The sequence below is a fragment of the Geotrypetes seraphini genome, chromosome 3 (assembly GCF_902459505.1).
Source record: "Geotrypetes seraphini chromosome 3, aGeoSer1.1, whole genome shotgun sequence".
NCBI classification, from domain to species: Eukaryota; Metazoa; Chordata; class Amphibia; order Gymnophiona; family Dermophiidae; genus Geotrypetes; species Geotrypetes seraphini.
In genome coordinates this window covers 875,788-901,871 of record NC_047086.1, presented here as the reverse complement: position 1 = coordinate 901,871, position 26,084 = coordinate 875,788, and the positions used below count along the sequence as shown (strand labels likewise).

Genomic DNA, 26,084 nt, shown 5'->3' with positions numbered 1-26,084 from the left:
CCCATTCTCTCCTCAGTCTTTCCTACATTTTCCACCCTCACCTCAGTCTCTCCTCTCCTTCTCTCACAAGCATTTCCCATCCTCTGCTTAGCCTGTCCTTCTCTCTGTCTGTTTTGCAACCTCTCCTCAGACTCTCACACGTTTCCCACCTTCTTCTCTTCAGTCAGTTTTTCCCGCCCCTTTTTTCGCGCTCTTTTGTTTTTCGTTTCCAGCCGTGTTCCCTTTGACTGTGACGTCACCCTCCCCTTCCCCCTTCCCCTCCGCCTCACCTCCCCCCTCCTCCGCGTTCTTCCGCCGTCGAGTCTTGGCGGTTCCCGTTCTCCGGTTCCCTGAAGGAGAAGCGGCCACCGACCCCTCGTCTGAGCCCCGAGCAGAGGAAGAAGTTTCCCAGGAGGTGAGTGGGGAGGGGGAGGGAGGAGGTCGGGGCGAGAAAGTGGGGGGGGGGGAGAGAGAGAGTGGCGGGGAAAGAGCTACATTGGAAGGTAGGAAAGAGAGCGACCAGATGCTGTGCACGGGGCGGCTCAAGAGACTGGAAGAGAAAAGTGGCCGAAAATAAATGAGAGAGAGAGAGAGAGAGAGTGGAAAAGCCAACAGAAGCGAAAAGGTAAAATGCGTTTGGGGAGACCGAGTCCTAAGGAGGAGGAAGAAATGTCAAAGGCTCCACAGCACATGAGGAGGGATCTTACTGCTCCAAAACGGATTCACATTTCAACATGGAACAAAATATATACGATAGCATTTCTCCAATAAATACATTTGCATGAAAGGATAAATAAGTAGGGATGCTCCTAAGTTCAGTAGGTAATGAGAACCCAAACCTGAGCTTTATTTAATGCAGAGTTTATAGACCCACTGGCACCTTCCTTCCACGCCACACTCGCGCCCTCCCTTCCCAGTACCTTTTTAAAACCTTCACCAACATGAGTAGCTTCTCCAACCTGCTGCCCGTGCTGGCTTTCCCTCTGATGTCATTTCCTGTCCCCCACAACACAAGTGATTTCAGAGGGAGCCAGGCTGGCATGAGCAGCAGGCTAGATAGAGTAATTGCTGGCGAAGATTTTAAAAAGGTATGGGGGGGGGGGGCAAAGAAAGGAGGGCACGAGTGTGGCATGGCGGGATGGAGAGGTGCTGGTGCCCCTACCAAGATGGCACCCAGGGTGGTCCACCCCCCTTACTATGTCACTGTATATACTGCTGAATCATCACACTGGTTTCGAAGCGGTTTACAAGAAAACAAACAAAAACTAGACTTATACAATGACCAAAAATCTAATCAGGTACTTTAAGTAATTTCCCTCTCTATCCCAATGGACTCACAATCTAACTGTAGTACCTGTGAAAAGGAATGAACAAACAATGATTATCTTACATAACAATCATTATTCCCTATTATTTCCCTATCTTACATAACAAACATAGATAAAGAAAGGAAGAAGGAATAATAATACAGTACACTCTGGGTTAACTGGCACCCAAACCTATGGGGGACAGATAAATGCCGGATAAATGTACTTTCTGGATGCATCATAATGAAAACTCACTGGCAAACATTTTTCTATTTAACTCTGAAAAGGAAGGGGAAATGTAGCAATGAAATCCCCAGCTCAGAAGAAAACAAACCAATCAGATATTCAGGGCAGATCCCTAAGAACATTTTATAGACCCAACATGTAAGCTTAAAAAAATACCAGCACTTAATGATAGCCAATGTACTTTACTCAGACAAGGAGTCACATCTCTCTCTCCGAAATACCAACTTTGCGCCAGTATTTTCCCTAACTTGTAATTCAGAAAGTGATTCTATATCAGAAAAACAGGGGGTCACATCAGTGCTGCATCAATGATCCATCACAGAGGCCAATCCAACTCTTTTTATTCTAAGTTGTTATTTGTTAGAATTAGATAGGTTGATTGAATTGAATTGTTATTTATCTTTTTAAGTTTTTATTTTAGAGCTAACTATGTTGATGGATTTGGATTTGTATTAATTCTAAGCTCTTACTCTAAAGTTAGATTTTGTTTTTTCAAGCTATTAAGTTTTTAAGCCATTCAAAATGTTTTTTTTAAAAACTATTTTATAAGAACATAAGAAGTTGCCCCCGCTGAGTCAGACCAGAGGTCCATCCTGCTCAGCGGTCCGCTCCCACGGCGGCCCATCAGGCCTAGTGCCTGAACAGTGGTCCCTGATTAATTTTGTAACTTACCTCTAATCCCATCCCTATAATCTACCTCTACTCTTATCTGTACCCCTCAATCCCTTTGTCTTCGAAGTACCTATCCAAAGCTTCTTTGAACCCCTGTAGCATGCTCCTGTTTATCACATCATCTGGTAGCGCGTTCCATGTATCTACCACCCTCTGTGTGAAAAAGAACTTCCTGGCGTTTGTTCTAAACCTCTCCCCTTTCAGTTTCTCTGAATGCCCCCTTGTACTTGTTGATCCCCTTAATTTGAAAAATCTGTCCCTGTCTATTTTTTCTATGCCCTTCATGATCTTGAAGGTTTCTATCATGTCTCCTCTTAGTCTCCGCTTTTCCAGGGAGAAAAGCCCTAGCTTTTTCAGTCTGTCAGTATATGAGAGGTCCTCCATGCCCTTTATTAGCTTAGTTGCTCTTCTCTGGACCCTCTCAAGTACCTCCATGTCCTTCTTGAGGTACGGCGACCAGAACTGAACACAGTACTCCAGGTGCGGGCGCACCATAGCACGATACAGTGGCAGGATGACTTCCTTTGTCCTGGTCGTAATACCCTTCTTAATGATACCCAACATTCTGTTTGCTTTCCTTGAGGCCGTGGCACACTGCGCCGACGCCTTCAATGTTGTGTCTACCATCACTCCCAGGTCTCTTTCAAGGTCGCTCATCCCTAGCGCTGATCCCCCCATTTTGTATGTGAACATCGGGTTTTTTTTCCCTATATGCATGACCTTGCATTTCCCTATGTTGAAACTCATTTGCCACATTTTGGCTCATTTTTCCAGTGTTGTCAGATCTTTTTGGAGATCTTCGCAGTTCTCCATGTTATTGACCTTGCGATATAGTTTGGTATCATCCGCAAATTTAATAACCTCACACTTTGTTCCTGCCTCCAAGTCGTTAATGAATATATTGAATAGGAGCGGTCCCAGCACTGACCCCTGTGGAACTCCGCTCTTGACGCATTGCCAGTCTGAGTAATGTCCCTTTACTCCAACCCTCTGTTTCCTGTCCGCCAGCCAGTTTTTGATCCATCGGTGGACCTCCCCTTGCACCCCATGGTTCCATAGCTTCCTTAGTAGTCTTTCATGTGGCACCTTGTCGAAGGCTTTTTGGAAGTCAAGGTAAATGATATCTATGGATTCCCCTTTATCCACCTGGCTGGTTACCCCCTCAAAGAAGTACAATAAGTTCGTGAGGCATGACCTACCCTTGCAGAAGCCATGCTGGCTCGACTTTAGCTGCCCATAGTTGTCGATGTATTCCCAGATGCTGTCTTTAATCAGCGCTTCCATCATCTTTCCCGGGACCGAAGTCAAGCTCACCGGCCTGTAGTTTCCTGGGTCTCCCCTTGAGCCTTTCTTGAAGATGGGTGTGACATTTGCTATTTTCCAGTCTTCCGGAATCTCTCCAGTCTTTAGGGATAGGTTGCATATTTGTCGAAGTGGCTCAGCTATTTCGTTCCTTAGTTCCTTGAGCACCCTTGGGTGAATGCCATCCGGACCTGGCGATTTGTCGCTCTTTAGCCTGTCTATCTGCCTGAGGACATCCACCTTGCTCACCTCTAGCTGGACCAGATTTTCATCCTGCTCTCCTTTTACGATCTCCTCGGGCTCCGGAATGTTGGTTGTGTCCTCCCTCGTTATTATTGCTACTTTTACATAGACTTAGGAATGTTAATACTTTACCCCTGGAGTTATTGTCAGTAGATAATTCTCCACATAGAGCTATTTATTCTGGGCAACAAGTAACCTCTATTCCATCCAGATCTGGGGAGCCCCTATCATATGCTATCAAAATTCATACAACCTCTTATCCCAGGACAAGCAGGCAGCATATTCTCTACATGTGGGTGACGTCATCCACGGAGCCCCGTCGCGGACAGCTTTTCAAGCAAACTTGATTGAAGATCTTAAAGTTTGCTATTGCTGCACCGTGCATGCGTGTGCCTTCCCGCTCAGCTAGAGGGCGCGTCTCCTCAACGTGGTCCTCAGTTCTTAGTTTTCTGCGGAGCCAGAAAGCCCTGTCTTTCTTCTCTGCGAAACTAAGTGCCTTTCTTGCACTGCGGCATGTTTATTGTTTTCATCAGAAGTCGCTGTGCCCCGCATTTTTTAATTACATCGATCGCGACCGGGGGATCCCGGTTTATTCCTAGGCTGCCCGGCTTCGCGTGGCTGCGGCCTATTTTTCCTGCCTTATGTCCCGGCCTCTGACTGGTTTCAAGAAATGCATGCAGTGTGGTCGGGTGATCTCGATCACAGATCCGCACCATTGGTGTATACTTTGTCTAGGTGTTGATCACCCTACTCGTGCCACCCTCCAACCTTGAGCTCTTTGTCAACGACGGGCCAAGATTTTGGAGCTTTTCACCATGGATAAAGTCTCAACCCCGGTCTCGGTCTCGACGTCGACCTCGGCCTCGGTCTCTATGTCAGCCTCGAAGACCTTGGTCTCGAGCATGTCTCCCTCGACTTCGAAGGCCTTGGCTGCTCCGGCTTCGAAGACCTCGACCTCGGGTAAGTCTCCTCTTCCTCCTTCAGGTTCAGCTCAGCTACCGAAGAAGCCATCCTCGGAGTCTCTGGCCACTCAGGCAGTTTATTAGGATTTTATATACCACCTATCAAGGTTATCTAAGCGGTTTTACAATCAGGTACTCAAGCATTTTCCCTATCTGTCCCGGTGGGCTCACAATCTAGCTAATGTACCTGGGGCTATGGAGGATTAAGTGACTTGCCGAAGGTCACAAGGAGCAGCGCGGAGTTTGAACCCACAACCCCAGGGTGCTGAGGTTGTAGCTTGAAAGTGTAGTCCTGCCGGCCTCTGCAAGGACTCCTCCTAAGCGTGCCTCCACATTACGGAAATACTCTACATCGAGGTCGCCTTCGGTGGAGTGCACTGTTGCACCAGTCCGTCCAAATCCTTTGGTCTTGGTGCTGATGTTCGAGGATATGCTTAAAGCTATCTTAACCTCGCAGATCTCCTCTGCTTTGGTTCAGCTTGCCCTGACCTCGACCTCGCTCGTTGTTGACCAGCCTGGGTGTTGCGCCGAGGGCTCTCGAAGCAAGGTGCGTCGGTCCCACCGCTTGTCCTCGAGTGACTCCTTGCCTACTCCATCGAGGCAGACTTCCCCCGCCGCCCAACCTCGTTCGAAGCACTGGCCTAAACATACTTCTTCGAGGCAGCGGTCCGCCAAACGGCCCAGGGATTCTCCCCCGAGGCAGGGTAGGTCGCCAGGTCCTCGAGCAGAACGACTGGTTATGCTCTCTGGATCTCAAGGAGGCCTACACTCATATTCTCATTCATCCGGCCTCCCTTCAATATCTCAGATTTCAGATAGGGAATCTACATTATCAATACAGAGTGCTGCCTTTCGGCCTGGCTTCATCTCCCAGAGTGTTCACCAAGTGCCTCGTCGTGGTAGCAGCAGCTCTACGGAACCATGGTCTTCAGGTATTTCCCTACCTAGACGACTGGCTCATCAAAGATTCAACAGCTCAGGGGGTTATTGTAGTGACCCAATGAACTACCTGGTTCCTACAAAGCATGGAATTCGAAATCAACATTCCCAAATCCCAACTTCAGCCCTCACAGAATCTGCAATTCATCGGAATTGTTCTGGACACTGTCCAACTCAGAGCATTCCTCCCACAACAACGTCTGAACGCTCTTCTTCAAGTCTACATCGATCTGAGTCCATCTCAGTGCAATTGCGGCTTTCCATCAGCCTATTGAAGGGAAACCCCTCTCTGCTCATCTGGTGGTTTCCAGATTCATGAAAGGACTTTTCAATGTCAAACCTCCTCTCAAACCGCCTCCTGTGTTTTGGGACCTTAATGTTGTCCTTTCTCAACTGATGAAGCCTCCATTTGAACCAATTGACAAGGCTCATCTGAAGTATCTCACTTGGAAAGTGGTGTTTCTCATTGCCCTCACTTCTGCTCGACGAATCAGTGAGCTGCAAGCCTTATTTGCTGATCCACCTTTCACGGTGTTTCATCATGACAAGGTGGTCCTACGTACTCATCCAAAATTCCTCCCTACAGTGATATCGGAATTTCATCTCAATCAATCTATTGTTCTTCCAGTGTTATTTTCGAAGCCTCATTCTCATCCTGGAGAAGTAGCTCTTCATACTCTGGACTTTAAACGTGCTTTGTCCTTCTATTTGGAACGCACTATTTGATCCAAATAAGTTGGGACATCCTATCTCTAAGCGTACTATCTCCAACTGGATGGCTGCTTGTATCTCCTTCTGCTATGCCCAGGCTGGATTACCCCTCCACAGTAGAGTTACAGCCCATAAAGTCAGAGCAATGGCAGCTTCCGTAGCTTTCCTCAGATCTACACCTATTGAGGAGATTTGCAAGGCTGCTACTTGGTCCTCGGTTCATACTTTCACGTCTCACTATTGTCTGCATACTTTCTCCAGACAGGATGGACAGTTTAGCCAAACAGTATTACAAAATTTATTCTCCTAAATTGCCAACACTCCCACCATCCCATTCTGGTTAGCTTGGTGGTCACCCATATGTGAGAATAGGCTGCCTGCTTGTCCTGGGATAAAGCACAGTTACTTATCGTAACAGGTGTTATCCAGGGACAGCAGGCAGCTATTCGCACAACCCACCCACCTCCTCTGGTTGGCTTCTCTGCTAGCTATCTGAACTGAGAGACGCGCCTTGCGCTGGGCGGGAAGGCAGTCGCGCATGCGCGGTGTGGTCGATTTGAAACTTCTAGTTTCTTCAAGCAAGTCTGCTTGCGCGCTTCCGCATCCGGGCTCCGCTGATGACGTCACCCATAAGTGAGAATAGCTGCCTGCTGTCCCTGGATAACACTTGTTACGGTAAGTAACTGTGCTTTTTTGTTTGTTTATTTTGTTTACACCACAGCACAAGTGTGGGTAGGAGAGGGCAAAGGGGGTGAAGAGGCTATAAAATAAACCCACCAGGATGTTTGGAAAAAAAACACCTAATTGGGCATGAAAATCGAATCGAAAAATCGATCATTATTCCTTGTAATACAGCTTTGTCCCATATCACTCAGACATTGAAAGTGATGGATTCATGGATGCAGGAATTTAAGTTTAAATTAAATCATGATAAGACAAAGTTCTTTGTTGCGTCTCCACATAAGATTTTACATGACCCATCAATTACTATAGACTCAATACCGTATACAAATAATCCGACGATTAAAATACTGGGAGTTGTCATTGATCAACATCTGACCATGAATAAAGGATATAGATGCTATGGTACAAAAGGGTTATTATACATTATTACATTACATTACATTAGTGATTTCTATCCCACCAATATCTTGCGGTTCAAGGCGGATTACAAAAGAAGTTATCTGGCCATTTCCAGAGGAATTCAATAGTAGAGCGAGTTGCTTCAGAGAATTGGGATGAGTCTTGTGGTGTTAGTTTGTCTTCAAGGATTTCTTGAATAGGATGGTTTTTATTTGTTTTCTGAACGATTTGTAGTCTGGAGTTGTTGTCAGTAAATTGGAGAGTTGGTAGTCTAGTTTTGCTGCTTGTGTGGCTAAAAAGCCATCGTACAGTTTTTTTTCATTTGACGCCTCTGATTGGAGGATGCCTGAATGGTTTGTGAGTTCTCCTGTGTCTGGTTGAGGTAGTTTGGATTAGGCGGTTGTTTAGATAGGCCAGGCTATCTCCGTTTATGGTTTTAAATAGTAGGCAGTAGAATTTGAATTGTACTCTTGCTTGTATTGGGAGCCAGTATGAATCGAGGTATGCCGCCATTATGTGGTCGTGTTTCCTCAGTGAATAGATAAGTTTTAGCGCTGTGTTTTGAACTGTTTGTTGTTGTTTTATCAAGGTTGTGGGGCAGGGGAGACTGAGTATGTTGCAGTAGTCTAGAACAGTGGTTCTCAACCCTGTCCTGGAGGACCACCAGGCCAGTCGGGTTTTCAGGATAGCCCTAATGAATATGCATGGAGCAGATTTGCATGCCTGGCACTTCCATTATATGCACATCTCTCTCATGCATATTCATTAGGGCTATCCTGAAAACCCGACTGGCCTGGTGGTCCTCCAGGAGAGGGTTGGGAACCACTGGTCTAGAAGACCTAGGACTAGGGACTGGACCAAGAGCTGGAATTGTGTTCGGTCGAAGAATTTTCAAACTTGCCTTAAGTTTCTCATGACCGCAAATTATTTTTGTATTGTTTTGTTGATTTGTGGTTGCATGGTACAGCATCTGTCTATTGTCATTTCTAGAAGTTTTAGAGTGGGTATGTGATTGAGTTTATTACTAGATTTGTTATAGTTGGGGTTTTATTATTTTCGAGAAGAATGAATTTTGTCTTGTCTGGGTTCAGTTTCAGTTTGTGATTATTCATTCATGTTGCTACTGTTTCAAGTGTCCTGTGTAGTGTGTCTGTCATGGAGGATGTTGATTGGTCCAAAGAAAGGAGAATGATGATGTCGTCTGCATAGCTATAGAGGTTAAGCCTAATTTGTCCAGGCAGTTGCCGAGGGATGCAATGTAGAGATTGAAGAGAGTTGTGGATAGTGGAGATCCTTGGTGTATTCTGCAGGGGTTGGACCATGGTTCTGATTTTTCTTTGTTCAGCTTTACTCTGTAAGTTCTGGATTGTAGGAATCCTTGAAACCATGTGTGTACCCTGTCTGTGATTCCTATTGTATCTAGTATTTGTAGTAGGATGTTGTGGTCCACCAGGTTAAATGTTGTGGTGAGATCTAGTTGTATAATCAGCATTTTTCTACCTGAGCTGAGGTGTTGTCTGGCTGTGTCTAGGAGGAAACCTAGTAGTGTCTCTATGCTGTAGTTGGTTCTGAAACCCGATTGTGTAAGGTGGAGTATGTTGTGGTCTTTTAGGTAGTTGGTGAGGAGTTTGGCTACCAGGCCTTCCATTAATTTGACATAAAGTGGTATTGAGGCTATGGGTCTGTAGTTGGATGGTTGATCTGTTGCTCCTTTAGGGTCTTTTAGGATCGGGGTGACGACGATTTCGCTGAGGTCTTGTGGGAAAAGGCCATCTGTGAGCATGGTTTGTATCCATTGTAAGAGGAGAACGCGGAATTTGGTACTGGAGGATTTTAATAGGTATGGAGAGCAGTGGTTGAGGTCGCAGGCTGTGTGGCTGTATTTTTTGTAGAGTTTGTTAAGGTCGGACCATTGTATTGTGGGGAAGTGGGACTAAGTTCTGTCTGCCGCAGCTGAATCTTTTTCTGTGGGGGGCATTGTGATCTCTTCTAGGTGGGTTGAGCTTCCGGAGAGGGTAGTCCTGGCAGTTGTGATTTTGTTTTTAAAGTATTCGGCTAAAAGTGTAGCTGAGGGGGAAGGTTTTCCGTTATTGGTCAGATAGGGTTTGGTGTCTGAGTTCTTTTAGTATTTGGAATAGGTTTTTTGTGTCTTAGGTTTCTTTGCCTATTTAGTTGGTGTAGTTTGTTTTTCTTTTTTCTTTTAGTTTCAGCTTGTATTGTTGGTTTAGTTTTCTCCATGCTGATTTCGTGGGTTCTTGTTTATTCTTTCTCCACTTTCTTTCTAATCGTCTGCATTGTCTTTTGAGTAGGAGTAGTTCGTTATCGAACCATATGTCTGATCATCTGCTAATTCTGGTTTTTGTTTGTATTGGGGCTAGCTCGTCTAGGATAACTGTGCTTAGCCTGCACCCTTGTGAGATGAAGTCCTTGGGGGTTGAATTCTTGGATTGTTGCATCTGTTTTAGTCCAGAATTTGGAGGGGTCGATGTATTTACGAGAGTTGTAGGTTGATCTTTGGGGTTTTTGTTTGGTTTTGTCTTTGGCCCAGTTGAGGTTGGAGTATGTGTAGTGGTCTGACCAGAGTTCGAGACCACTTTCCATTTGATGTTTGAATCTCTGGCAGTAAGGACTGTTGGGTCATGAAGACTTCAATGTCTAGTTGGTGACCTTTCTCATATGTGATTTGTGGGTCTGAAATCTTGTATGTTAGGGCTTTGAGGACTGACAGATGTTTTCTACTTGTTTGGAGGATTGGTCTTCGAGATGGAGGTTTAAGTCTCCTAGGATTACCGTATTTTCGCGGATATAACGCGCACCCGTGTAAAACGCGCACACGGGTATAGCGCGCGGGGAACACAAATCTATGTAAAAAAAATTTAATATAGCGTGCACACGCGTATACCGCGCATGCTAAAACCTCTCCCGCCTACTCCGAACCGACATCCTCCCCCCCGCTAGCTTACCCGCGTTTACAACTTTTTTTTTTCAATCCGATCCGGCATCCCCCTACGAACCGGCATCCTCCCCCCCGCTAGCTTACCCGCGTTTACAACTTTTTTTTTTCAATCCGATCCGGCATCCCCCTACGAACCGGCATCCTCCCCCCCCCGCTCACGTCACACACCCCTCCCCCGCGATCCTACATCCCCCCCCCCCAGCACCGCAAAACATGTCTTACCCGATTGGGCACCGGCACCAGCACCAATGCACAGGATGTGCCAGTGCCAGTGCCCGAAGATCCTCCCTCGTTGGTTTGGGTTGGTTTGGGCTGGGCTGAGCTGGGCGGTGCGGTGCAGGAGAGATCCTCCTTCTTCCTGCGCCGGGCTGGACTAGGCTTTGAGCACAAATGCTCAAAGCCTAGTCCAGCCCGGCGCAGGAAGAAGGAGGATCTCTCCTGCACCGCACCGCCCAGCTCAGCCCAGCCCAAACCAACCCAAACCAACGAGGGAGGATCTTCGGGCACTGGCACTGGCACATCCTGTGCATTGGTGCTGGTGCCGGTGCCCAATCGGGTAAGGCATGTTTTGCGGTGCTGGGGGGGGATGTAGGATCGCGGGGGAGGGGTGAGCGGGGGGGGGGGAGGATACCGGTTCGTAGGAGGGATGCCGATCGGATTGAAAAAAAAAAGTTGTATACCGCGCTCACGCATATAACGCGCGAGGGTTATGCGCGGTACATAAAAACGCGTATAACGCGCGCGTTATATCCGCGAAAATACGGTAGGTTGTAAGTTGAGGTTAGTGAATTTTGGTATATAAAATCTTCAAATTCGGGTCTTGCTGTGTTCCAATTCCCTGGTGTTATGTAGTAGAGCATGCAAGTTATGGATCCTTTTAGTGTGGTGCATGAGAGTTGGCAGGCTAGTAGATCCATGTTTTGTCTAGTATATTCAGATTTAGGGAGTTTCTGACTTTGATGGCTAGACTTCCTCCTCCTTTTTTTTTTTCCCCTGCAGACCACTGTTATTTTGTATCCCTTAGGGCAGACTTCTGTTTTCCTGGGATCTGAGTCTGATGTAAGCCAGGTTTCTGTGAGAAAGAGGCAGTCAAGATTCTCCTTTTCTATCCAGTCTTTTATATGTTCTGTCTTAGGGCCTAGAGCTCTGATGTTTTGGTTTTTTTTCAGAATTTTTATTTTAACAAAGACACATACAAATTAAATACAACAGTCAGAGCACATACAAAACTTGTGCTCTGATGTTTATGTAGGCACATGTAAGTGTGGTGTATTCTGTTTGTGCACTGTTTATTGTTTTTGGGTAGATGAGTGGTCTTGGGTGAGGGTGTGGTTTGGTATTAGAGGGGTTTGTTGGTCTTCTCGTGTTGGTGTGATGGTGTGGTGTGTATAGGTCTGGTAATTTATGTGCCTGTCTACTGTGGTTCTCCTGGCTGGGTGGTAAATTCTGTTAGTAGTTGAAATAATTGGAATTGGGGAGATGTTGTTTGCTGCTGCTTTCCAGTTGGTTTGGAGTAGGATGATCAGTAGGATAGTTTGCGTTTGTTTTTGTGTTGTAGGAGTTGTTGGGCGTGCAGTTATAGGTGGTCCTTTAGGTTAGAGAGGTTTTTTTAATAAGAAAAGAAAAGGAGCGCCGCAAGGGCCATTGGAGGTGGAGCTGGTCTCCCACACCCGACCAACTCCTTCCCTTGCAGCTGCTGAGGTCCGGTTGGGTTGGGGCAGCTCCCGATTCAAGCAGAGCTGCCCTGAAGAGGAGAATCTTTTTATGAAAATGGAGTGCCGCAAGGGCCGTTGTGAGTGGAGTTGGTCTCCCACACCTGACCAACTCCTTCCCTTGTGGCTGCTGAGGTCCAGTTGGGTTGGGGCAGCTCCCGATTCAAGCGGAGCTGCCCTGAAGAAGAGAATCTTTTTTGAGAAAAAGGAGTGCCGCAAGGGCTGTTGGGGGTGGAGTTGGTCTCTCACACCTGACCAACTCCTTCCCTTGCGGCTGCTGAGGTCCGGTCGGGTTGGGGCAGCTCCCAATTCAACCAGAGCTGCCCTGAAGAGGAGAATCTTTTTATGAAAAAGGAGCGCCGCAAGGGCCATTGTGGGTGGAGTTGGTCTCCCACACCCAACTAACTCCTTCCCTTGTGGCTGCTGAGGTCCAGTTGGTTTGGGGCAGCTCCCGATTCAAGCGGAGCTGCCCTGAAGAAGAGAATCTTTTTGAGAAAAAGGAGTGCCGCAAGGGCTGTTGGGGGTGGAGTTGGTCTCTCACACCCGACCAACTCCTTCCCTTGCCGCTGCTGAGGTCCGGTCGGATTGGGGCAGCTCCCAATTCAAACGGAGCTGCCCTGAAGAGGAGAATCTTTTTAAGAAAAAGGAGCGTTGGGGATGGAGTTGGTCTCCCACACCCGACCAACTCCTTCCTTTGCGGCTGCTGAAGTCAGGTTGGGGAAGCTCCCAATTCAAGCAGAGCTGCCCTGAAGAAGAGAATCTTTTTGAGAAAGTTGGAAGTTGCGTACTATAAAACCATATTTTGAGTTTTCTGCTTTCAAACTTCTAGTTCAATCATTGTTGTTGAATCTTCTTGACTATTGTAATATAGTCTATTTATGGCTAGACTTTGATTAAGTCAGAATACGGCAGTGAAATTGATTTATGGTTTGAAGAAATGTGACCATGTGACGCCCTTCTATCGCGAGTTGCACTGGCTTCCGGTGGAGTTTGGTTGTCTTTGTTATAAAGTCGTGTATGGTACTGCTCTGATTTATATAACTGACAGATTCCTTATAGCTTCTTATAAACATAGAAGAGGATCATTACATTACATTACTGACTTCTATTCCGCCCATACCTTGTAGTTCTGGGCGGATTACATCTGGGCATTTCCAGGAGAAATTACAAGAAGATTGGTGGATTACCAGAAGCTTGGTGAATTACAGTTTTGGGAATGGGATACAACATGGAAGATTGGGCTATTCCAGTAGATTTACAATTTGGGGAGATGTACTAATTGGGGAAAGTGCAGTTCCAGTATATATACAGTTTGGGAAGCAGTTGACATGCTTGAGGCTTTGAAGAGTAAGGATAACTGGAGAGGGGGAGAGGTTGAGGGAATTACATGGAGGGGAGTCCAAGGTTAGAGTTAAGACATCTGGATAAATTTTTTGAATAGTTGGGTTTTGATTTCTTTACGAAAAGATTTGAAGTCGCTTGTTGTTATCAGCAGGTTGGAGATCACATGCTTTGTTTCTTTTTCCATCTGTTCAGGGTTGTGAAAGCAAGAAATCTAGCATTCCAGGCTGCTTCCTACGATAAGGAATTTAGACTTTTGTTGAGTAGCGCTTGTTCTTACAAACATTTTAGAACTCAATTGAAAACTTATCTTATTTCAAAGTACCTGGTGAATTGATTTATATGTTTCTTATGTCATTTTATTATTAATCTTTTGTTAACCGCGTTGAACTCACGGTTACACAGTTTATAAGTACGATGTTATGTTACGTTACCTGGCAGAAACCCTAATAGTAACAAAAACATTCCATGCTACTAGTACCAGGGCAAGCAGTGGCTTCCCAATGTGAAGGTGGGAGGTGGCCTACCTCGCCCTATTCTCCATCCCCCACTCTTTCGCTGCCCCCCCTGCTGCGCATGCGCCCCTTCCCCTGTACCTGTTTAGCTTTCCAGGTGCAAGTAGCATCTCCGACTTTTTGCCCATGCCAGTGTAGGCTCTCCCTCAGAAGTCGCTTCCTAGTCTTGGGACCTGGAAGTAATGTCAAAGGGGAGCGCTGATGCCGGCACAAGCGGGAGGCTGGAGATGCTGCTCACACCAGTGAAGAGCTATAGATACTTTGGGAGGGGGGGGGAGTGAAGGCACGTGCACGATGGGGGAGGAGTGGGAAGGTGCGGTGGACAAAGAGTTGCCAGTGCACCCATCAAGACAGCTCCCGGGGTGATCACCACCCCCCCTTACTATGCCACTGTCCCCACTTCTGTCTCAACAGCAGACTTTGGATTTTTCCTCCAGAAACTTGTCCAAACCTTTTTTAAACCCAGCTACGCTAACTGCTGTTAACACATCCTCTGGCAACAAGTTCCAGAGCTTAACTATTTATTTTCTGAGTGAAAAAGTATTTCCTCTTATTTGTTTACTTGGGGTGAGAGAGAAGATAAAACAAGAAGAGAGAGAATAAGACACCATAAGGAAGTGCTACAAAATGTGGCAAGCAAAAACAGTTTTATTTAAATCAGAATTTGAAAGGGTTGGTCCTATATTGAAACAATTACAGTATTGGCCTCCATTCCCCCCCTAGGAGTGTGTGGCGCGGTGGTTGAAGTTATAGCCTCAGCACCTTGGGGTTCTGGGTTCAAACCCTGCGCTGCTCCTTGTGATCCTGGGCAAGTCACTTAATCTTCCAGAGCCCCAGGTACGTTAGATAGATTGTGAGCCCACGGGGACAGATAGGGAAAATATTTGAGTACCTGATTGTAAAACCGCTTAGATAACCTTGATAGGCGGTATATAAAATCCTAATAAACTTGAAACTTAATCTGACTTTTAAAATTTTAACTGGCCTGAGCACTTGTTAGTTGGCTTCTTATTTGAAGTTGCTCTCTTTTCATGGCATGATTTACTTTTGTATAAAATTGAGCTTCTGTCTGTTTAATTTCAAATCTTTATGTCTGTATGAAGTATAATTTTACAAAGGTCTATCCCACATTTATAGAGCTCTTCATTTGACCTGAGACAAATATTTACATTTTTGTGTTTAAAAACATGGTTTGTTCACTAAATATTTTAATAAATCTTGAATATTTTTTCTCAACATATATAACTCTTAAGAGAGGCCACTGAAAATTCCTCTGCCCAACCAACAAAGTTGAGGTAGTCTCCATCGAAGGCTATACACTTACCCTCCCCCCCCCCCAGTTTACAAAAGTATAGAAGTATAGCTCGGTTTTTAGCGCTGGCTGTGGAGGTAGCAGCTCTGAAGCTCATAGAATTCCTATGGGCCATATGGCCTTTATCTGCCGTCATGTTTCTATCAAGGATTCATCACAAACAGTTCAGCATGGCATCAACTCATTAATTTGTCTCCTGGAGCTGCTCGAGTTTGCCATCAACTACCAAAAGTCGCATCTGTACCCTTCTCAGATGTTGGAGTTCATAGGGGCTCTCTTGGATACTACTCAGGGTCGAGCTTTTGTACCGAAGCAGAGAGTAGACAATCTGATTCGCCTGTGTCAAAACAGAGTCCACTCTTCAATGCACTTCAGAATGACAGATGTTACGCCTCTCCAGTCATATGGTGTCAGTGGTACACGTTACTCCATTGGCATGTCTTCACCTCATAGTTCCACAATGGACTGTGTTGATCCAATGGTCTTAAGTCACAGGACATCTGTCTGCTCTGATCCAAGTCACTCTCTCCAATGGTAGATGATTTCTCACAATTTAATTATTTATTTATTTTCATATTTATATACCGCTTATAGCCTAAGCGGTTTGCATTCAAGTACTCAAGTATCTCTTGAGGTCTTCCCTTCCAGCCCCTCTTTCCCCACCATCAAAAACTAACCACAAATGCTTTGATGCTAGGATTGGGTGCTCATGTGGACGGCCTCCACACAAGAAGTATGGTCTCTCCATGAGCAAACTCTCCATATCAGTCTTGTAGAATTGTGAGCAATAGGCAATGCTTTTAGAACATGGCAACTTGATTGTCTAGAATGACAAGAACTGCCAGTTAGAGAGATGCTCCTGGAATGTTTTATCTGAGCATACAAAGGAGCATGGAATCACATCCCCTTTGCATGGAAGCAATCAAGATCTGAAGTTGAGCAACTGATTATAGCATTCTTCCCAGAGCAATTTACTTAGTGGGGAAGTGGAATGTGTTAGCAGACAAATTGAGCAAACTCTATCAGAAGAGGTACTGTGAGAGAGAGAGACAGAGAGATCTTCACTGTAAACTTAGTAAATAATGGAAGATAAAGACCCGAGTGGTCCATCCAGTCTGCCCAACCATATATGCTCCATAAATTAATTATTTAGTTTAAATGGTCCTTTTTCAGAGATATTTCTGGGTCAGAAGCCCAGAGCCCTGCCTAGTAGTGTGCTTAAGTTCCATCTACTGGAGTCTCCATCAAAGCTCACTCCAGCCCATCTTAACCATCCCAGCCTTCGAAACCCTCCCCAGCCCGTTGTTCCGCCACTTATTTCTGTCAGATGGGATGATCAGTGACACTCAGAAAAGCACACAGACAATATAAAAGCATAGACAATAACCCTTTATTATACTTATATATATAGATGAATATAAAAATAGAATAACTTCACCGTGATCCCAGGCATCACCATCCTTCACAATCGGGAATCCCTGCGATTGATAGGTGGGTAGGGCACGGGACTGCCCCGTGGTTGCAACGAAATGGATTCTGATTCTGGGGGACAGTCCCGTTTCTTATATAGGGTGAAAACTGCTGAGTTCATAGTTATACAAGCCGATCCTGCAGTAACCAGCTTCCTTCACTACGACTCAGGCACACCTGGTCCTGTTCTTTTGTTCTTTGTTTTGGCAACACCCAGTTCACTGTGGTCAAGAGGTCAGGATAGCAGATAAGCAGGCTTGTTGCAGAAACCAGCTTTCTTCACTACGACACCTGGTCAACCTGGTTTTACTGTTCCTTTGTTCTTTGTTTTGGCAACATCCAGGTCACATTCGGTCAGGATAGCAGATAAGCAGACTTGAGGAGACATATCACGTAGTATGCTGAGTTTCAGTTACCCCCTGGCCATAGGCATAACACCCGTCCTCAACTGAATGTTCATTTATGGGACACAAGCCTTGCAAGCCTGCCTAGTACTGGCTTTAGTTCCTTCTATGTATACCCATTATTTTCTGATTAGAGATCCTCTGTATTCATCCCATGCTTGTTTGACAGAGTAAGACTTTGCTGGGAAATTGCTTACAGACTTGGGAAAAGGGAATCCTGAAGTTAAATAGATAAGCTCAGGGACTTATTTTATTTAAAGTACTTTGCTCTTTTACCAAGGGAGTTTTAGAGAGAGTTTTTCTTAGCATAGGAAGTGTCTGTTAGTGTACATATGCTAGCATTTCAAGGGGTCTATTTTGAAATTGCTATAGTATCAGTATACAGTAAAGCACAGCTAATAGGCACAGGCAGCTTCAGTTTAGACTTTAATTCTCTCCCTCCCACCCACTCCTGGCCTGATTTCTAATTTTAAGGCTCTTTAACCAATTAGAAGGCTAAAAAATAATTAGCTCTTAATTATGCAATTTTATGAACCGTTTAGCTATAAACGGTATAGAAATGTTTAAAATAAATAAATAGTCTAAAAAATACTTGGAGGGTAACCTATCAATTATAACATTGCAAAATAAAATAAATAATTAAACATTACCATAGCCTAACATAACTAGCAATCTTAGGGGATCTTAGAAACCTAACAAAGAAATCAAGGATATTAAGGCAGCAGTTCAGCAGCAAGATGGGGCTATCCGGTGTTTTGCGCTGAGTGTCACATGTTTGATTATCTCACAGTTGGTGAGAGTTCTTATGTGTGTGCTTGGTGCAAAGAGCTCCTAGCATTCAAGGAATGGGTCCGATCTCTTTAGGCTAGAGTAGCAGACTTAGAGGAGCTAAGGGAGACAGAGAGGTACATAGAGGAGACCTACAGGGACATTGTAGAGAAGTCCCACCTCCAGTCTGGAAGCCTCTGTGCTGCCTCGGAGGAGGGAGATCTTCTTAAAGGAGAACATCACCCTGGTGAAGTAGGAAGCAATCCTGTAGCCAGGACCTGCCTACCAGGGGAGTCAATATCCTCTCACACCGAGGATGTATCTTCAGGGGTTTCTGCCCAAGAGGAAAGGGTTAGAATGGCCTTTATACTGGGAAATTCAATCATTGGGCATGTAGATAGCTGGGTAGTTGGCAGACATGACATAACAAACTCAAAAAAATATGACCATGTAACACCATTTCTAAAAAATGCTCACTGGTTGTCAAAATTCCATCGTATCTCCTATAAAATTGCACTACTGTCATTTAAGATCCGTCAAGCCAATCCTCCTATTTTCCTAGATAGATTATTGATTCCATACACTCCGTCCAGAACTCTGAGGTCATCTGACGAAAATCTTTTTTCTCTACCATCTTTAAAAGTTATCGGAATGAGACGAGCAGAAATTTTTTCAGTAGCTGCGCCACAGTTGGAATTCATTGCCCGGATATATCAGAGGAGAAGCTGCTTGACAAGTTTAAAAATTTTTAGAAAATGTTTCTTTTTAATGATGCTTTCGAAAAATAGAGTTCCTTAGCCGATAGCATTTTTGAAGCCTCTCTATTTTTAAACTTTTGCTCCTGCTTTCCATCCCCTTCCTATTATGTGAACCCTCAATGTTGTCTTTTTCAAAAAATTTTTGTAGTTCCACTCTCTTTCCTACTCTAGTCTGTAAGTCTGTCCATTTTTGTCCAATATATGTACAACTAAATGATTTGTCACCCCATTTTTTACATTTGTAATTCGCTTTGAAACTATGTTATACTATGTTATATAAGCATTTGCATCAAATTTTAATAAACATGAAACATGATTGCTTGGTCACTTGCCTGTCTCATGCGAAGATGGTGGAACTCACGCATCAAATGGATAAGATTTTAGACATTGCTGGGGAGTAGCCTACTGTCTTAGTACATGTGGGTACCAATGACATAGGGAAATGTAGTAGGGAGGTTCTGGAAGCCAAATTTAGGCTCTTAGTTAGAAAGTTAAAATCCAGAACCGCCAGGGTAGCATCAGCAGTGCTCTCTGTTCCATGCTCATGACCCAAGAGACAGGCAGAGTTCCAGAGTCTCAATGTGTAAATGAGGTGATGGTGTAGAACATAAGAAATGCCTTCTCCGGATCAGACCTAGGTCCATCTAGTCCGGCGATCCGCACACGCGGAGGTCCATTTAGGTACTCCTTTATGGAGACCCGGATTTCCCGTATCCCTCAATATGATTAGCAAGAAGGTATGCATCCAACTTGCGTTTGAAACCCAGAACAGTAGTCTCCATCACAACCTCCTCCGGGAGAGCATTCCACGTGCCCCCCACTCGTTGTACGAAACAGAACTTTCCGACGTTAGTCCTGAACCTGCTGCCGCTCAGTTTCAGGCTATGACCTCTTGTCTGTGTCACATCTGAAAATGTTAATAATGCTGATTCCTGGTCTATTTTGTCAAATCCTTTTAATATTTTAAAAGTCTCTATCATATCCCCTCGCAGTCTTCTCTTCTCGAGGGTGAATAGTCCCAGTTTATCGAGGCGTTCTCTGTAGCTCAAATTCTCCATACCTTTGACTAGTTTCGTGGCTCGCCTCTGCAACCTCTCCAGCAGAGTTATATCCTTCTTAAGGTATGGAGACCAGTGTTGGACACAGTATTCTAAGTGTGGTCTGACCATTGCTCTATAAAGTGGCATTATAACTTCTTCCGATCTACTCGTGATCCCCTTCTTAATCATGCCCAACATCCTGTTTGCTTTTTTTGCCGCCGCTGCACATTGAGCCGAAGGTTTTAGGGTTCTATCAATCACTACCCCCAGATCCTTTTCTTGTTCGCATTTGGTTAATGTCACCCCCAACATCCTATATTCATGTTCTTTGTTTTTCTTTCCCAGATGCATCACCTTGCATTTGTCTAAGTTAAAATTCATCTGCCACTTTTTCGCCCATGTTTCCAGCTGGTTGAGATCCTTCTGAAGATCCTCGCAGTCTCTTTGAGCGCCAACCGCCCGACATAATTTTGTATCATCTGCAAACTTGATTATATTGCATGTTGTTTCCTCTTCCAGGTCATTTATAAAAATATTGAACAAGATAGGCCCAAGAACCGAGCCCCGAGGCACGCCGCTAGTCACTTTCTCCCAGTCCGAAAATTTCCCATTTATGCTCACCCTCTGCATTCTGTTTTCTAACCATTTGCTGATCCATCTGTGCACTTCTCCTATTCCATGACTTTGTAATTTACTCATGAGACTTGCGTGCGGGACCTTGTCAAATGCCTTCTGGAAGTCCAAGTAAATTATGTCCACTGGATCTCCCCTATCCAGTGGTTTGTTCACCTTGTCAAAGAATTGTAGTAAATTTGTCAAACATGACTTCCCTTTCCTGAAGCTGTGTTGACTAGTTCTTATCAGGTTGTGATCCTCCAAGTGTTGTACAATGGTATCTTTAATTAGTGCTTCAATAAACTTTCCAGGAACCGAGGTGAGACTCACAGGTCTGTAGTTTCCTGGTTCCCCTCTTATTCCTTTTTTGAAAATTGGGATGACATTTGCTATCTTCCAGTCATCTGGTATTTGCCTGGTTTTTATTGACATGTTAGCCAAGGATTGTAATAGTTCCCCAATTTCTACCTTAAGTTCCTTTAATACTCTTGGGTGAATTCCATCCGGTCCAGGGGATTTATCACTTTTTAGTTTGTCAATCTGGAAGTATACCATGTCCAACTCCACATTTACTGTTGTTAGGCTTTCCTCAATGTTGCCGGTGAATATATTCCCTGTGTCTGGCATTGTTCAAGTTCAAGTTTATTTGTTCTTAATGAATCGCCTATTTTAAATTACTAGGCGATGTACAATACCACAAAAAAAAATACAAATAAAACACTGGTGTCAACATATAAACTAACTTTTGTTATGCGATAATAATTATCATACAAAAATACATACATATAATAAAAAAAAAATATTAGTTATAGGTGAGAACATACAAGAGTGGTGAGGACAAGTAGGGGGGAAATTACAATGTTTAGACAGGAAAGAGAGAGAAACATAAAAGGGAAGAACACATCGGAGGGAAACCTATGTTAATCAGTTAAATAATAATTATTAAAATATTAAGAATCAAGCATCTTTAAAAAAAATGTTTTTAGTGTTTTTTTAAATACAGCTAAATCTTTTAATTCTCTAATATATTGAGGTAAGAGATTCCATGACTGAGGGGCCATAATCGAAAACATGTCGTGTCGTCTGATACCTATGACTTTCAACGAGGGAACCGAAAGAAGGTTAGAGGAGGTTGAGCGGAGAGATCGTGTAGTGTTGTAGGGAATTAGCCACCTATTGATAAATTGTGGCTCGTTAAAATTTATAGCTTTAAAAACTAAGAGTAATAATTGATAAGTAATGCGGTGGCTTACCGGGAGCCAATGAGATTTAATTAACAGAGGGGTGACGTGATCATATTTTTTTGCATTGTTGTTGTATCCTCATTCGTGAAGACAGAAGCAAAGAATGAATTTAGCCTATCGGCTACCTGTTTGTCTTCTTTAATTGTCCCTTTCCTTCCTTGGTTGTTGAGAGGGCCCACTGCCTCTCTTGCTGGTTTCTTGACTTTCACATATCTAAAAAAGGGTTTGAAGTTTTTTGTTTCTTGGGCTATCTTTTCTTCATAGACTTTTTTTGCGTCTCTTACCACTTTATGACATTTTTTCTGGTCGGTTTTGTGACAGTTCTAGGCCTCCGTCGTTTTTTCCCGTTTCCATTTTTTAAACGAGTTCCTCTTTTAAAAAATGGAAACGGGAAAAAACGACGGAGGGAGAAGGGTTTTAGATTTGTTAGGAACTGGGCAACATTCTGGGGAAGGGGAAGCCTGTTCCGTAAAGATGGGCTCCACCTTAACTGGGGTGGAACCAGGCTGCTGGTGTCAACATTTAAAAAGGAGATAGAGCAGCTTTTAAAAGAGAAAATGGGGGAAGACCAATAGTCGCTGAAAAGAGCATGGTTCAGAACAAGGGATCTTTAAAAGATATCACCATAAAGGAGATTATCCCAGGACAAGCAGGCAGGTATTCTCACTAGTGGGTGACGTCATCTGATGGAGCCCCGATGCGGACGTCTCACAAGCATACTTGCTTGTAGAAACTTTAGAAGTTTCGAGTTGCCCGCATCGCGCATGCGCGAGTGCCTTCCCGCCCAGTGCACCAGGTGCGTCTCCTTAGTTCTTACTTTTCCGCGGAGCCGAGAAGTCCGTCTTCAACTCTCTGTGCGAAGTAACTTCACTTGTGCCTTCTGAATCCGCGGTTTTGGGTTCTTTTTACTCATAATCGTCGTTTTTGTCGTATTTCTTGTTTTTTCAAAAAAAAATAAAATAAAATAAATTTCTTCCATTAGTTTGACTGGGCAGGCCACATGGCCGCAGCACCGCGGCTTCGATCTTGCGGTGGAGCTTTTTCGGCCTATGTCCCGGCCTATCACCGGTTTTAAGAAGTGTGTCAAGTGCCAGCGCGCGATTTCGCTGACGGACTCTCATTGACGCTGTCTTCAGTGTCTCAGGCCTCAACACCTTCCAAAATCATGCCGGTCTTGCTCCACACTTACAGCACGTGCATTCAAGTGTCGCTGCATCTTGTGGGAGTCGCTGTTCAGCATGGAGGCTTCGACGGAGCTGTCCTCCTTGAAGAGCGTTACACCTTCGACTTCCTCCTCGACTATTCAGCCTTCCACCTCTGCGGCTCCGAGTCTGCTCAAGCCTGCTTCGTTTGTGCCGGCTCCGGCTCCGACGCCTGCTGCGGTGCCTTCCTCTTCAGGTCAGATAGCGCAACAGCCCATTCCCCCCCTGGTGCTCAAGGTGCCCAAGGCTTCTAAGCCCAAGCACCAGGGCTCCAGGAAGCGCGAGGCCCGTGCAGGAGGACCCATTGCGAATGCGGATCCCTCCTTGTCGGCTTCGTTCCAGACCTTGCTGGAGAAGCAATTCATCGAGCTCTTTACCACTATGGGGCTGAAGCTTCTTTCCCAAATCCAGCCTGGGCATGCTGAAGCCTCCCGCGAGGTCGAGCCGCCTCCAGAGCCTCAGCGATGCACGCGCACTCTCTGCAGGGAGCCGAGTCTCTGCGAGTGTCTGGTCTGGCATCGATACATGTCTCGCAAGGAGCAGAGTCTTTGCCCATGCCTCCATTGGAACCGATTCACTCGATGAAAGGAGCAGAGTTTTTGCGAGTGCCTCCGTTGGAACTGATTCACTCGATGCAAGGAGCAGAGTCTTTGCGAGTGCCTCCATTAGAACCGATACCCTCGATGCCAGGCCAGTACCTCGAGGTGCTTCCACCCATCCACCTCTGCTGCGATCCACCACCTCCAGCCCCATCCACTCGCTGGACGCCTCGATGACGCCTCGCTCGCCCCGACGTTCGAAGCCTACTTCCAGGCACGGTTCTGGTCATCGCTCGAGGTATTCTTCGAAGCATTCATCCAGGCATGCCTCGCCTCGTTAGAAGCAGCCTTTCCTCGAATGTTCGCCACAGGCCACCTCGCCTCCTCCTATGCCGGAGCTCGAGGATACCATGGGATCTTTTTCCCCCTGTCGATCCACGGCCTCGTTGGATCCAGAGGCCTTGACGTCCTCGAGTCCTTCTCGAGGTCCTGCTCTGGCTGACCAGCTGTCTTTCTCTTCCTTCCTTCGGCAGATGGCTGTGGATTTGGACATTAACCTGGACTCGGGGTCCAAATTTTCTAAAGAGTATCTGGAGACGATGCATCTCCCTCAACCGCCTGCTGAGTCCCTCCGGCTTCCTCTGCATAAGCTGCTGGATCAGACCTTCATGCGCTATTTTAAGACACCTTACTCCATCCCCGCTGTTCCTGGAAAGTTGGATGCCAGGTATCGCACGGTACACCATAAGTGATTCGATGGTACCCAGCTCTCCCATCAGTCCCTCTTGGTGGAGTCCTCGTTGAAGCGGACTCACCCCTCCCAGGTCTATGCCACCGTTCCACCTGGCCAGGAGGGCAAGACCATGGACAGATTTGGCAGGCGCATCTACCAGAACTCGATGATGGCCTCTCGAGTCCTTAATTATAACTTTCATTTTACAACCTATTTTGAGTTTTTCCTCTCGGTCCTGCAAAAGTTCCTGCCCTATTTGGACTCAAGCACAGTTTGAGTACCAGGAGGTTTTGGCTTCGCTGTCCCAGCTTCGCTGTCCCAGCAGATGATGCAGTCCTCCTACGACGCCTTTGAACTCTCTGCAAGGGCTGCTGCTTGTTCGGTGGCCATGCGACGCTTGGGGTGGCTTAGAACCATCGATATGGACCCCAATCTTCAGGACAGGCTGGCTAACGTCCCTTGTACTGGAGCCGACCTCTTCGATGAGTCCATCGAGGCGGCACACAAAAAGCTGTCGGACCACGAGAAATCCTTCCAGTCGATTCTCCGCCCGAAGCCCAAGCCTGCTCCTCCTCGTCCATCACGCCCGCCTTTGATCTATCAGCGGTGTTACGCACTAAAACAGGCCCCTCCTATCCATCAGCCTGTTAAGAGGCAGCATTCGCAGAAACAGCCACAAAAACCTCCAACTTCTGCTGTCCCCAAGGCTCCTCAGCCTTTTTGACTGTCTCATAGAGAGCATAATGTCCGTCGTTCTGCCCTTCCCTGTTTTTCCCCCCATCGGAGGTTGCCTCCATCTTTTTTATCATCGATGGACAGCTATTACCACCGACCTCTGGGTCCTTTCCATCGTAAGGGAGGGATACTCTCTTCAGTTCCATCGAGTTCCTCCAGAACATCCTCCAAGAGAGTATCCTTCCAACTTAACTCAGACCGCCCTTCTTCTTCAGGAAGCTCAGGCTTTACTCCAGCTCCGGGCTGTCGAGCCAGTCCCTTTGGCTCAACGGAACAAGGGTTTTTACTCCCGGTACTTCCTTGTTCCAAAGAAGATGGGCGATCTGAGTCCTATTTTGGATCTCAGGGTACTCAACAAGTTTCTGGTCAAAGAAAAGTTTTGCATGTTGACCCTGGCTTCTGTCTACCCCCTCCTTGAACAGAACGACTGGTTATGCTCTCTGGATCTCAAGGAGGCCTACACTCACATTCCCATTCATCCGGCCTCCTGTCAATACCTCAAATTCAGGGTGGGACATCTTCATCTTCAATACCGAGTGCTCCCTTTCGGCCTGGCTTTGTCACCCAGAGTCTTCACCAAGTGCCTAGTTGTAGTGGCCGCAGCACTCAGGTGTTTCCCTACCTTGACAACTGGCTCATCAAGGATTCCACGTCTCAGGGAGTCGTCCAGGCGACCCAGAGGACGATCTGGTTCCTGCAGAGTCTGGGGTTCGAGATCAACTTTCCAAAATTCCATCTGCAACCTTCCCAGACTCTTCCCTTCATCGGAGCTGTTCTGGATACTATTCAACTCAGAGGGTTCCTTCCTCCACAACGCCTGGCTGCTCTTCTTCGTCTTTGTCACTCAGTGTCCTCTTGCCCGTCCATGTCGGCGAGACACATGATGGTTCTTCTGGGTCACATGGCCTTCACAGTATACGTGACTCCTTTTGCCAGACTTCATCTATGGATTCCTCAGTGGACTCTGGCATCTCAATGGACACAGGTCTCCGACCCTCTGACTCAACACATTCAGGTCACTCCTGCTCTGACACAGTCTCTTCACTGGTGGATGCTCTCTTCCAATCTCTCCAGAGGTTTGCTGTTTCACACGCCTCCCCATCAAAAGGTTCTCATGACTGACTCATCGACCTATGCTTGGGGGGCTCATCTGGATGGTCTATACACTCAAGGCTATTGGACGAGTGCAGACCGCCTGTGCCACATCAATCTGGAACTCAGGGCGATTTTCAATGCTCTCAATGCTTTTCAGCATCTCTTTCACGACATGGTAGTCCTCATTCGCACGGACAATCA

The 26,084-nt window shown here is 45.8% G+C and overlaps 1 protein-coding gene across 3 annotated transcripts in view; it reads left to right on the top strand.

Moving 5' to 3' along the window:
- The first annotated feature begins 264 nt into the window (after positions 1-264).
- The window catches only part of DSE (dermatan sulfate epimerase), a 244,157-nt gene continuing 218,337 nt past the window's right edge, over positions 265-26,084 (top strand). For all 3 annotated transcript variants that reach the window (XM_033937233.1, XM_033937232.1, XM_033937231.1), the window contains exon 1: positions 265-394. The gene's annotated coding sequence lies outside the window, so the exon portion shown is untranslated. The remainder of the gene's footprint in view (positions 395-26,084) is intronic.